This window comes from Hydra vulgaris, chromosome 13 (genome assembly GCF_038396675.1).
Source record: "Hydra vulgaris chromosome 13, alternate assembly HydraT2T_AEP".
Classification (NCBI taxonomy): domain Eukaryota; kingdom Metazoa; phylum Cnidaria; class Hydrozoa; order Anthoathecata; family Hydridae; genus Hydra; species Hydra vulgaris.
The window spans coordinates 52,932,632-52,947,500 of record NC_088932.1 but is presented as its reverse complement, the minus strand read 5'-3'; positions in this window follow the sequence as shown (position 1 = coordinate 52,947,500).

The window sequence follows — 14,869 nt, the reverse complement described above, 5'->3', positions numbered from 1 at the left end:
TATTTGTAGAAAAATATTGTAAATTACAAAAGTTATGACCATGGAAATTTTCCGACCCCTTAAAATGAGAAGAGTGTAAATTTTGCAGGGTCATAACTTTTGTTTATTACAAAATTTACAATATAAGATGTAAAATCTGTCGATAAATTTAAATTTTGTTTTAGATAGTAACGTTAAAAATTTTACTACATATTGCCCTCACGTATGGGCAGGGGCACATCCCACACCTTAAATGCTGGCCATGAATAAAGCCTATTTCAGGCAATCTATTTTTTATTTGATAAAAAGCAGGTTTAGCAGCACTGTAATTAATGGGTCAGAGTTACCCTCAAAAAAAGGTGTCATTAAGGTCTTTAAAAATCTTCCAAATTTACCGCTAGGTATTGTTAAATTATAAAGCTCCTTAAATTTGCAAAAAGTAACAAAAATTGCTGCACCCCACACCACCACTCCAAATTCTTAAGAGGTATGGGTAGTCTTCCCTCGGCACTGGGTTTAAGTCTTTGTTTTCAATATTACTGATCTCGCGTAAGACTCGTTTTTAACGGACTTACTAAAGAAAGGTGCCTGATAAAAACGTCCGTCTTAAGTATAATCTATCTTTATTTAATTCGTTATTAAAACAAAAAAAAGTACAACCCGGAATATCCATGAATTGAACTCCGGTCTTCGCCGTCGATGCCCTACACATTAACCTCAAGGCCTTGCACACACATTTATATAATGTAATTAAACTTTATTAAAACTAATATTTGTATATATACTTGAAGACGTTTTTAAATCGCGCAAACAAAGGGCTTCAAACCGGATAAAAGCATCGAAGGTACCTCCTCTACCTTTTTTTATTTAATAAACTTTTTTAATGGAAAAAAAAAAGTTTATTATAAAAAAAAAGGGGGAGGGGCGGTATTTGAAAAACGTACGTACTTTTTAAATGGGTGGGAACATAAAAGTACGCATGGCAACAGGGGGAGGAGGGGGTCAAATTTCAAAATTTTCGGTGTACGTACTTTATGGACGACCTCTGATATAATGTTTCTTACTGGTTTTAACTTCTTTTACAAATTATTTTTTGTTCTCCCTCTCTGCTAAATATCAGTATTAAACCGTCATTTTAAGGTATAATAATTTAATTAAAAAGAATAATTTAAATTCTTTTACTTAAAACCAAATAAAAAATATAATAAAATAATTCAAACTAAAAAAAGTACATAAACATTACTAAAACTTGTATAGCTCTCTTAAATAGAAATGTTTGCAATATAAAGATTTTATTGAAGAAAAACATCAAGAAATTAAACAATGTGGTTGTGACTTGTTTCTGACTTGTTTTTAATTTAAACATAATAATTGGACTTTAGAAGTAGAGTTTAGTAAAAATAAGATAATTTGACTTTAATAGCAGAATTAAAAATAAAAATTTCCAGAATAATAGGCCGTATGCAAGTATCTCTAAATGTGGCTGGAAATAAAGTTTCGTTGCACATATTTGGTGTCTAACATCTAATCTTTTTAAAGACTAAAATATAAATATTTTGTTGTAAAAACAAAATGTTTACAGCTTTAACTTCATGATATGGCTAAATATTTGTCGGGGAAACACAAGGGATAAAGTCAGGGAGCGGTATTTTGCATATGCTAAAATTTTATTGAAAACAATATAAAAATATACTTTCACCTAACTGTACAAATATTAAATCATTGTAAGTAGTTACAAGAGAGAAAGCTTTTCCATTCTAAGCGCCCTCCCCCACTTCCCCCCCCCCTCCCTCCACTCCTTTTAATTTTAAACTAGCTGATATTAGTTATATAAAAAAAAATCACACGACATCAAAAATTTTGTAATTTTACATTCTAAACTTCATTAAAATAACAGCAGCACAGAGCTTTAAAAATTATATTAAAAAGTTCATATTTATAAGTCAGTGTTTTTATTTAATTTCTCTTTCTTATTTTTTCACTTTTGCAAAAATCTGAGCATCACAAACTTTCTTTATGTCAAGAACATTGGTTTATTTTGCAAAGTTTTTTTTACCTTTAAAACTTCAGTCATAAAGTTTTTTTTATCTTTACAAACGAGTTAGGAGATAATAACCCTTGTGATCTTTTTAAAATTAATGTTTTAAATTAGTTTAACTTTTCAAAAAAATATTGTTTTAAAAAATAATGCCTGTTCTATAAAAAGGTCGGATTTCTCTGGTTTAGGAAGCAAATTTTTTCGTTTGCTCTTTAATTTTCTTTTTTTTTATAGTATATAACGTTGCCTTTTTTTTTTTTTAGTAGTGTATATTTTGCTTTTAAATAAAAAAAGTTACATAAAAGATTACACGTAAAAACAATATAAATAAATATGACAATTTAAAAAAGATATGGACACAAAGAAGATATGGGTAATGCAATATCATCTCAATCTTTTCATAGAGTTCCTTAAAAAATAAATATCATCAAAAAGTTCTAATAAACTGCAGATATTAGTAAGATGTTAAATTTCCAATTTAAACACTCAAAAATTTAAAATATAAAAACCAATACATAATCAACTAAATGAGAGCTTGAAACTTTGATGAGTTTAATGATATTTTATGATTATTATCATCTTTTTTTTTGAAAATAATTGCATTTCTTGGTACTGGAAATGTTATCGAAAACTCTATATATTTATTTAATTTCTTAGGAAAATAAAAAAAAGTTTTTATTGATTTGTTCTTAAGAAATACTTTTCCTTTATATTTTTTTCAAACTTACAAATAAAGTTAGCTGTAGAGAAGTTTTTTATATATTTATACATTAACATTAGTTGTTGATTAATATCTATTTCATAAACATTTATCATTTTCATGTCTCGTTAAGGGTTTAGTGTACTCCCCTTGTTTTTTCCGCCTATAATTCAATACACATGTTTTTGAACATTAAGTATTTTTTTAAGTTTTGTAGGTTGCGTGCTACCCCATGTAATATAGACAAAATTATAATAAAAAAATGAATTAAAGAAAAGTATAATTTATTTGCCTATTACATTCTAAAAAAAATGTCCTTAAATCTCTAAATTCCGACTGGAACGTCCAAATTCCGACTATACTTCTAAAAAACCAACTATAAGTTGAATCCACGGCGCTTAAGTAACAGGCCTTGACACGCAAAACTTTGGAAAAAACGTGTGAGTCGATATTTCAAAAACCAAAATGTTGATAATTGTTTTAAAACAAAATATGTTTCTCCCGTTTTAAAAAAAATAAAACGAATTAAAAATTTGTACAGTTAATAAATTTTTTTAAGTTTTTATTAATAAACTTTATTTTATTGCTTCAATTCATAAAATTGCTTAAATAGTGAAATAAAAAAGTTTTATATCAGGTAAAAAATAAAAGGTAAATAAAATAGTGGTAGGGTAGCTACACTAGGGTGGGTCGTACTTTTAAAATTTTGGATATGGGAGCGCGCGCAACATTTTTTTTATGTCTTAGTGTATTAGAAGAGACGTGAATAATTTTTTTTTTCTTAAAAAGTTCATCTAGTGTGGGCGCAGGGCGTTTGAAACATCAGTTTTACGAAAATCTTATCATATTGGCATTTTTCGGCCTTTTTCATATTAGCCAAAGGAAAAGGCAATTATTAAAAAACAATAAGACATAATATAGACATAAAAAAATATATATATATTTGGTGCTACTTTTTTAATGCTATACAAACACGATAGACGTAAGAAAAGTTGGCTACCATTATGGATTTTACAAAAAAATTCTACTTATAAATTTTAAAAATGAGAGCGTGCGTGATATTTTTTTTATTATGGATTATTTTATTAGGATATTAGAAAAGACGTGAACAATTTTTTTTTTTCTAAAAAGTTCATCTATTGTGGGCGCAGGGCATTTAAAAAACGATAGTTTTACTAAAAATGCATCAAATTAGCACTTTTCTGTCCTTTTATTTAAGCCTATGGCGATGCAATCATCAAAAAACAACCAGGTATAATATAGACATTAAAATAAAACATAGTTTGGGGTGCTACTCTTCATAAAGTCATAAATAAAATATATAAAATGTCATCTAAAAGAAACAATATATTTAAAGTTCAACTTTTTTACTGTGATCATAAATAATCAAAGCAAAAACATCAAAAAATTAATATTGCTTAAATTAATTTAAATAGATCTTTTTTTGATTGGTTCACGGGCATGATTTTTCGATGTGCTAATGTTGCTCTTATGAACCCATCTCTTCTATCTTTTCCAAATACCGATTGAGAAGCTCGTGTGACTTCTTGGACACATCGTTCAATAGCTTGCCCATGAACAGGAAAACAAGGTACATACATCGGAATATCATTGTATTTTAAAAATTCATCCTTTGACAATAAACATGTAAGTAAAGGTTCGTATCGAAGCTCCAATCAATTAGATCAAAAAGTGATTCAGCATTTTCATTATGTATACGATGTTTTCTACTTCTTATACTAGTGTTTCCGTATTTTAAATCTCCTCTTAATTTTAAAATTGTTTCAACTGCAAATTGTCTTTCTGTTTTTTCTAGACTACATAACAACGTTTGAAGAACATTTTCACTATGAGCATTCCATGAAGAAGATAAAACGTAGGGCATTACAATGTCTTTAACTTTAAGTCTTTGATGACAAAGAAGTTTTAACTGCTTGAGTATATGATTAGGCCCTTCAGTCCACTTCCACTTTACTTTGATTTCAAACCAAAGTGGCGCATAAACACCAACAATAAACTCCACCAGAAGTTGCAGATTATATGTTTCTTCAACTGAAAGTACGATTTCGGAGCACCAAAGTAAACATATTCTAATTGCAAAATTCAACCATCTTGCATGCGAATGTGGACCAATTTCTTTACTTTTAAGATTTTCCGGAAAAACCCCAGCGTTAATTGCATGGGTAATTTTATAAAGATACTTTTGATCATCTGATAGCGACTTTACAACTTCAGAGTCAAGTTCTATTATTGCATTAGGAAATTCAATTTTTACTATGCTATCTTTGACTTTGAAGCTAGTTGCCTTACCTTTAAGTTTTCCAATAGAACCAGAAAAGTTATTTTTAGACGTAGTTTTTCCATCAAGCTGAATCATTAGATGTCGGAGAGGTAGTTCATTTGTATGAAGAGCACAAATTATCCACATTAATTTTTTATCCAATTTATGTTCAAGGAAATGTATAACACCTCCTTTCCAACCAGTGTTTAAATTTGTTGAGTCTGCACCAATGGCAACTTTTTCTGTATTATCTGCATTTTTGTTGCCAATGTCCGAATCGTCTGTTGTTTTAAATTGTACTGTTAAAGGAGAAAATAAATTATGTTAAACAATTTTAATGAAAAAAATTTATAATCAATTTATACTCAACTTTTTAATTCACAGTTTAAACAAAAATTGACAAAAGTATTTTTAGTATTTTAGCATTTACTTGCACCCTCACTAAGTGTTCCAGGTATTTTAGAGTCTGATTCTTTTCTACCTAAATATCTTGTTAACCGATGTGTCTCTGGTATATCAACTAATCCTATTTGTAAAGAACTTTTGTTACCAATTTTATTTCTTTGAGCTTGTAGGAAAAATAGTTCTTGCAAAGGTATCTTTGCTACTTTTGGATATATGCAAGTTACATGAGCTTTAAAAAGACAACCATTGCATCCATTTTCATTACAGCTAAAGATGTTGCACTTACATTTCGTCAAGTCAAATAACTTATCAAGCTTGTCCGTATACATATTTCTTTTTTTTTGTAGTTCTCAGTTTTCTAATGCCTTTTGCAATCTTCCATTCAAGGACAAGTTTATCGACTGCGTATTTTTCTGAGACCAACGGGATTGTAGAATTTGCTGACATCCAAATACTTTTTATTTTAATAAATATTTGTATACACATACATCTTGTATTCAAATGTGTAACTGATCTATCACGCAACAAAATTCCATACCGTAAACTATCTCTCAGCGTAGGCAGTTCTGATAAACAAAGTTCGAAACCATTACCCAATAGCTCATGCTATTTAGGGCATTTTAACATTGTTTGAGCTCGAGTAGATTTAGCCATTTATAGCAATGAAATTGATGTTATGTTTGTTAAGAAGTATTGGTATTTTTTGTAGTAGTTAAAAAAACGACCTTTATAAATATGTTTCAAATTTGTTAATTACATTTTTATTACAATATTTAGGATGCCAAAGTGATCATAAATAAATAAAACTCGTTTAAACCGCAAATCGTCAGGAAACTATTATCTTAGTAATTATCCTACAAATAAGCTATTGGAACTTTATAAAAATAAAAAATCCTACACCATTTCCTGTATTTAAATAATTTTAATGGTTTTTAATAATAATGGAAGGGAGGATATAAGCCCAAAGCCCACAAAGTTTGATGACTATGTTTCATGATTCACCTCATTTTATACTAGTAGCATTACGCACATTGAAAATAACAACAACAAGTTTAGTATACTAATTTTTTTTAAAGTTTTTCGTAAAACTGTCGTTTTTTAAACGCCCTGCGCCTACAATAAACGAACTTTATAGGAAAAAAAAAATTATTCACGTCTTTTCTAACATCCTAAAAAATTTTACGCGCGCTCCCATTTCTAAAATTTATAAGTAGATATTTTTTGTAAAATCCATCATGGTAGCCAACTTTTCTTACGTCCATCGTGTTTGTATAGCATTAAGAAAAGTAGCACCGAATATATATATAATTTTTTATGTCTATATTATGTCTTATTGTTTTTTAATAATTGCCTTTCCTTTGGCTAATATAAAAAAGGCCGAAAAATGTCAATATAATAAGATTTTTGTAAAACTGACATTTTTCAAACGCCCTGCGCCCACACTAGATAAACTTTTTAAGAAAAAAAAAATTATTCACGTCTCTTCTAATACTTTAATACATAAAAAAATGTTGCGCGCGCTCCTATATCCAAAATTTTAAAAGTACGACCCAACCTAAGCTACACCTAACATACAAGTTGGTCCACCAAACATACAAGTTATCATGACACCAAAAAAAATTTCTGCAAGAGAATCTGGGTTATCTAATGCTTTTCCAAAAAGACCACTCCATGATATAATAACATTTTTTAAATTTTAAGTTTTTTGATCACCACTTAAATTATCAAAATCTTCTTTAAAAAAAAATTATCATCAGATTTCGATATTTTCGAAGTAATGCATGTCAATGTTCGAATAGAAAATAGTTTAAAATCATCACGCAATTTTTCATAAAGTTTACGAGGAGTATTAAAATACTCAAATGCTCTGATGATTACACTAAGAATATACTTGTTTGTGTTTATGGGATCAATTTGCTCATTCATTACTATTTCTTTACTGTTTGGTGTCAAAAGGTTCAAATATCGCAAAATTTCTTCAAATTTAGACCGTGTGTTAACAACATTAGACACAGTATATACTTTTCTTTTTTCCACCATTGAAATATGATTCAAACTTTAAACAGCAATCAAATTTAAATAGAAATTTTGGTGTTGCATAATTAATAAAGTCTGTGGATTGTACACAAAATTTGCTATCTGAAATGAAGGCTACAATTTCAAAAGTAAAATTGCGTTTTTTATTTAACTATGCGTCACAAAACATGTCAAAGTTAAAATTATCTTGTGCTAAAAATAAATCGATTTTGTCAAAAAATTTTGGCTTGAGGATAATGCAAGCTTAGTTGATCTTAAAGAGTGTATAGATGTTAGTATTTAACTTAAAAGAGAATTGGGCAAATTGATGGTGGATTTTTTGGTCTTTCTCTTCCTTTTACCTTAACTTTTCAAGATTTTTCGGCCACTTATCACATTATTTGCATTAGGAATGCATTTTATTCAACATTTTTTCTCTTCTTCGTCTCTTGGAAATCTATAAACTGAAATTTTATTTATAATTAATATATTAAAAAGAACCCATTTGCCTGGTTTATAAATAAAACTGTCTAGCCACACCGTGACGTCATGTTATGACGTTAGTTAGCGGTGTGCTTGTGGGTAGTGTTGTCATAAACTGAAATTTTAGTATTCTGTACCAGCACCTATGAATATACTCGGTACTCGTTATCAAATTCGGTACCTAAATGAAGGAAGAATTACACTGGCCACAAACCAAATTGTAAGCGTTGATAATGTGTGCATAAAAGCGTGCATAAATACAACATTATGAATTTGCATTTTTAGCAAAAACTTGTATTTTTTGTATTTCTAGCCTGTTTTCTTAAAATCTTTCTGAAGTATAAAAAAATATTTTCCGTCGCTCGTTTTGTTGTATGTAAATTGCTATACCAAATTTTTGTTTTTTTACAAAAAAAAAAATACTTTTACAAAAAGCAATTTTTTGGAAATGACTTACCTCCTACGTATCAGAGACCGCTAGGAATTTCAAAACCATTCCAAATTAGGCTTTAATTGACAATTTTGGTGCCATCAAAAAGATATCAAGCGGTTTTTTCATTATAAGATTTAGAGTCTGTGGGCCAAACCTTAGCCTGTGGGCCAAACCTTAGCCTGTGGGCCAAACCTTCGCCAAAATGTCTTATACGACTTATAGGATTTTTGAACAAAAAAAAAAGAAAAAACTTTGATAACTATAAACACTTTTTAACTTATGTGTTTTTATTTAATGGGGTTCAAATTTGAAATGTTTTTTGTTCCAAAATCTAATAGAATCCTAAAACACTTTTTGACTAGGTTAGTTGCTGAAAATAAAGTCTATGAGTTGGAACCGTCAATTTTTCTTTAGATGCTATATTTAGTTTCAAGAATAAAAATAATTAAAAATAAAAATCGTAAATTTAATACTAGTACAAGTTGTTTATGTTCGAAAAAGGGGAAAAATGAGTCAAAACAACAAAACTGCAAATCCTCTTTATTTTATACGCTATTACATCGTTATTTTATGATATTACTCTTTACTTATTGATGGTAATTCTGAAAAATATCTGAATGAAGCTTTATAAATAGCGCTGCTGGACGGTTAAAATTGCTCGGTATTAATATTAGTACCAATAAACTCGGTACTTTGAACGACTTTTACCATAACTACCTTTTTAATAAAGATCCGTGTTGGTACCGAAATACCGAGTACTGTGACAACACTACTAGAGGGAAGTTTTATTTAAAAAAAATTGCTTTTGAGCTATAAAACTTTTAAAAGTAATTTTGTTGCTATTAACAACTCAGCTAATGTCAAATTAACAATTCAGCTCATCTATATTAGCTGAATTGGTCTAGAAATAAAAAATTCAGTTCAGCTCATCTATATTAGCAATGTTGGTCTAGAAATAAAAAAAACCATGAAAATTTTAGTCACGTAGTGATGTTTAATAATTTCTTGCTTAAATGAGAGGCTAATGTTCCATCTATTATCTTACCTGTTTTTTTGTAGTGCCTATTATGAGCTAACTAAATATCAAGAATTTATCTTTTCTTATTTATACTAACACTAAAATATTCGAAGACTTAAAGACAAAAATAAAGACCGTGTGGTCTTTATTTTTGTCTTTATTTATTGATAATTATTTATTACTAGTCTTTAAAATGGTTTTGTCTTTATTGGTGTTAGAATTCATTGAATGGCTGGAGACCTCTTTTTAGTTTTAACAGTTTTCACCTTACGCCAATCCCTTTTTATAATGTCTTTCTAACAGTTTTTTATATACATTTTTTTATATATTTTCATTCTATTTTATTTTACGTCTGATAACTGTCTGAGCTAACCAGACTAAAATATGATATGAAAAAACTAAAAATTAGTAAGTACTTAGCTGTGTTTTATGTTATATATTATACACATTATTAAGTACAACAAGAAATGTCATTGAAACAATTGCTAATCTTAGTTTTACAATAACTACATCAATAGTACATCAATATTACAGGATATGCACATTGTTATACTAATCCTCAAAACTACTAGCATTGACATTAAAGACACTATTTAAAAGCTCAATAAGCAGAGCACATAAAAAAATTAGAAAAATAATAACCCAAAATATTCAAGAAATTTCAAGCCCTTAATAAAAAGGAAGGGGGGGGGTTTGAAAAAAAAGCGTGAAATTTTTATTTTTTATGCATAGCTATAGTAAACAGTAACGTGTGCTGTGGATCGCTAAAAACAGAAGTAGTCTTATAGAAACCTTAACTGTTCAATAAAATTTAAAAAACTAAATATTTGATTTTAACAAAAGCCGATGAAAAAAATCTTTATCGATAATTGATTGACCAATAAAACCAGATAAGAATACGATTATCATTTAGGGAAGCCTGTAAATAATGCTTTGTTTTGAGTAAGGAACATGTTGTGTTTGATGTTGTGTTAGAATTTCCAGATTCCAGGACATTACTTAATCATAATATAGTAACATTTACATTTTCGTAATATTTTCTCAGACTGCTTCTTACAGACTTCTTTTTGTTAAAGTACATTTGCTGGTTTTTACTGTATTCAAAGTACGAAATCGTTATTTTTTTTAACCATAAACCACAATTGCATTATATATTTAAACCATGCCCTTTGGTAATTTGAACAGTTTTTCGTTAGAGAAATTCATATTTTATGACTCAATACAATTGTATTGAGTTAACTTAAGTTTAAGTAGTTTTTAAATAATTTGCTGTGATAAATATATAGATTTACAAAAAAAAAACTTTTCCAAAATATAAGAAGATATAGGGCAATCGCCACATTACCTACCCCCCACTTCGACCCCTATAGATCCTCCTTTAAAATAAGCTCGACCAAAAGATTTTTTTTACCAATAATTCTGATAAAATAGTTATCATCGTAAACGGCAAAGCTGTTTACGATGATTACTGTTTCATCAGTATTACTTCATTTAAATTTACCAAACTCCTTAATAAAATTTGTTTTTTAAATTCAAATTCAAAGAAACTTTTCTCTTTATATTTTTTCTTGAGTGTATTCCTAATCATTTTATATATTATATTACTTTTATTTGTATTTTTTTTGTCAAACTAAAATTTAATTTTTTGGAATTTGGGAAAGTTGACAATAAACATCCATGAACTCTTAAAATAAATGTTCACAATAAAAGATATGGGATCTTTTATCATCGTCATTGTTAACTGTTAATTTCGTCATTTAAAACCTGTGTTTTCTAGTTTGTTTTTGCATATCTGGTCATCAGCTACATATATGTAGTAGTTTTAATAGTTTATATATGATATTTTAATTAAGTCTTGGTGCCTTATGTTTTTTAAATTTAGGAATAAAAACAATTTCAAGAATATCTTGAAGAAAATTGATTGAATAAAAAATAATCTCGGTAGTTATGAAATAAAAGCAATTTAGTTTATGGTCCAAATCTAAGTGAAATATGATATAAAACCATTAAATTCAGAAGATATGCGGCAGTTCCTTAAAGTCATTCTTTATATGGGGTGTGTCAAACTGTCATTCTTTTAACACTACTGGTCTAAGAATTTTTTCTAGAATAATGCCAAAAAATAAATTCCAACTAATGTTACGGTTCTAGCATTATTTTGACGATGAAGATTTGGGTAGTAGACGCTTGTGTAAAATTATTGGACTTCTCGATCACTTCAATTGGATAGGATCTACTGTCTTAATAAAAATATTTTAATTGATGAATCAATGATGCTTTGGAAGGGACGTCTTGTATTCAGGCAATATGTGAAAAATAAAAAACAAGTGAATGGTATCAAGTTTTTATCCGCATTTTAATTAGGTTCCCGGAATTTTTAAATTAAAAACTTATTTGTAATCTATTCTGAAAATCAACTGTGATGCTTATGAAAAAAGATTGAGATAACAAAACCAATCATGCGCAAATATTATTTGTAATATGTTAGTACGAGTAAACTCGTAAACATCTACGAATAAACTCGTAGTTGGCAAACTCACAATGCAAGCTTACTTCGAGTATTCTCGTAGTTGGCAAATAAATGACAACAACTTACTACGAGTATTCTCATAGTTGGCAGCAAACAGGTTAAGGACCACAGCCGTTTTAAAGTTTGGAAATTTTTATAAACTATTAACGCATGCGTATCTAAACGTAGCACCTTTCTTTAATATCGAAATAGCCGTGTTATAGAACTTAAGAAAATTTCAATATCCGCTATATTCAGTAAAAATATCTGGTACACCTCTAGTTTTTTGCATGAAAGTAGACATATCATATGATGTAAATAATGCGTACGATTTATTTCTTAAGTAGTTTTGCAAACAGTACAACAAAGCATTTTCTTAAAAAAAATGTGTCATGAATAGCAAGTCTTATTTAACTCCTTGGATGTCCATAGGCCTATTTAAGTCCTCAAAAATTAAACAAAAATTTTATTATAAATTCTTAAAATTATAGAAATCTATTTGAAAAAACACTCTAAAAAAGTTTATTAAGAAAAAATTATAAGAAAAAAAAAATGAAAACACTAAAAAAACACGTTATTAATTATATAATTGGAAAAAACACAAAGTATAAGTAAATAGTGCGGCCGTGGCGCACTATATTATAAGCACAATAAGCTAAAATAAGTATATAGTGCGGCCGAGCGCTTGCTTTAGAAGCAAGAGATCCAGGTTCGAAACGAGCTTTGGACATATTTTCGCGTCACGGTAAGGAAGGAGGCGTGAACTTCCTGGTTAAATGCACATCCGCGGTGCTCTGTGACAAGACCATTAGGTCTTCTTGGGGCACCTAAATAACAAAAAAAAAACTAAAAAAATTAAAAAAATATAAAATATTCTACCAAAAAAACTACTGATTAATAAAAAGCTAGTTTATAAAAAGTCTTTTATTGCTGAGAATCTTGTCAGCTTCTTTGAAAATATAGGGCCGAACTTAGCTAAAACAATTCCGCTGAGCTCAACAAGTTTTGATTTTTATTTAAAAAGATATAGTACCCATATGGACAAATCTAATCTTAAAGTTTGCGAATTGCTCTTAATAGCCTTAAAAAAAAAAAAAAACCCGCAGACTTTATTAAAATTAGCGCCAATGTTGTAATATCTGTACTTGATGACATTGAAATACCTTTATTACATATCTTTAAACTTCCTTTAAAATCAGGCTTCGTGCCGGATAAGTTGAAAATTGCCCGAATCACACCAATTTTTAAGAGTGGAGATGCCCCAACATTTAAAACTAAAAACCAATTCTATCTTGCCTTGTTTCTCAAAGATACTTAAGCGTATAATGTACAACAGGCTCTATGATTATCTGACAAAAACAACATGTTGTAAAAAAAACAGTTCCGGTTCAAAAAAAAGCATTCAACTGACACGCAGTTGCCGACCTTGTAAACGAGATATCAGACGCTCTAAACAACGATTAATTTACATTAAGAGTTTTCATTAAACTGGCCAAAGCCTTTGGTACAGTAAACCATGATATACTGCTAAGTAAACTTGAACACTATGGCGTTAATAATATAAATTTACTTTGGTTTAAAGATTATTTAACAAACAGAAAACAATTCATATGGTACGATTCAAAAGAAACAGTTAAGCACTCAATAACTTGTGGGGTTCCGCAGAGCTCGATTCCAGTACTATTTTTGTTTCTAATCTTTATTTATCGTCAAATCTTATAAACTAAAGATGACTATAATTTTTTTTATTCACAAAAAGATATTAAAATACTTTTTAAACATGTTAATGATCAATTAGATAAAGCTAATGAGTGGATAGTGAGTAACAAACTTTCTCTGAATGCTGATAAATTTATTTTGTTATTTTATTCCCAAAATTGAATAAAACTGAAAACCACTCTTGAGCAATTTAAAAAAGAATCCAAACGGTTGTTCTTATTTATAATCTCACAATGCTAGATTTTTTAAATAAAGTAAAGCTCTAATAAAAAATCAAGATAATTAAAAAAAAAATTATTTTAAAAGAATGTTATTATCACAATCCACCATAACAAAGTTTTATTAGTAATATTACTCTCTCTATATAAATATATATATATAAATATATATATATATATATATATATATATCTTTTTCCTTTATATATATATATATATATATATATATATATATATATATATATATATATATATATATATATATATATATATATATATATATATATATATATATATATATATATATATATATATATATATATATATATATATATATATATATATATATATATATATAGGTATATATATATATATATATATATATATATATATATATATATATATATATATATATATATATATATATATATATATATATATATATATATATATGTATATATTTCCTTTTTTTTATTTTATTACAAGCATATATTCATTTTTTTGCAACTGCAGCTGCTTTCTTTTCCTTTTTGCAACTGCAGATAATGTAAGCATTTTAGCAATTACTAATAACTGAGTAATTTCACGTCAAAACAACCAAATTTTTTTTTTAATGCAACCCAATGTTCTTGGATTTTCTTTATATTTTTACCATAGTTAGTACATTATAAAATAAGATAACTCTAAAATTTCAAGGTCTAACTCCCAACGGTTCGTGAGTAATGGTTGCTTTAATTTTGGCTACTTTTATTGAATCGGTCATTTTCCGCCATTTTCAAATTTACATTTCTCCTTATAAAACCAAGTCTTTAAACATGTGAATTCTAAAAATAAGTAACTTAGTTAATCTCAAGGTGAGGAATTTGAATATACAAATAAAAAACTCGTTTTATTATTAAAAAGTACCTAAATATCAATTGTAAATGTTAAAACAATGGACACCTGCCCCAGTAAAATTTTTAGGTGTGCGGTAAATTTTTTAAGCTTAAAATTTCAAGTTAGATCATTGTATGTTTGAAGAATATTGCGTGAACCATTTCTGCCAAATACATAGTTTAAAAATTAAATAA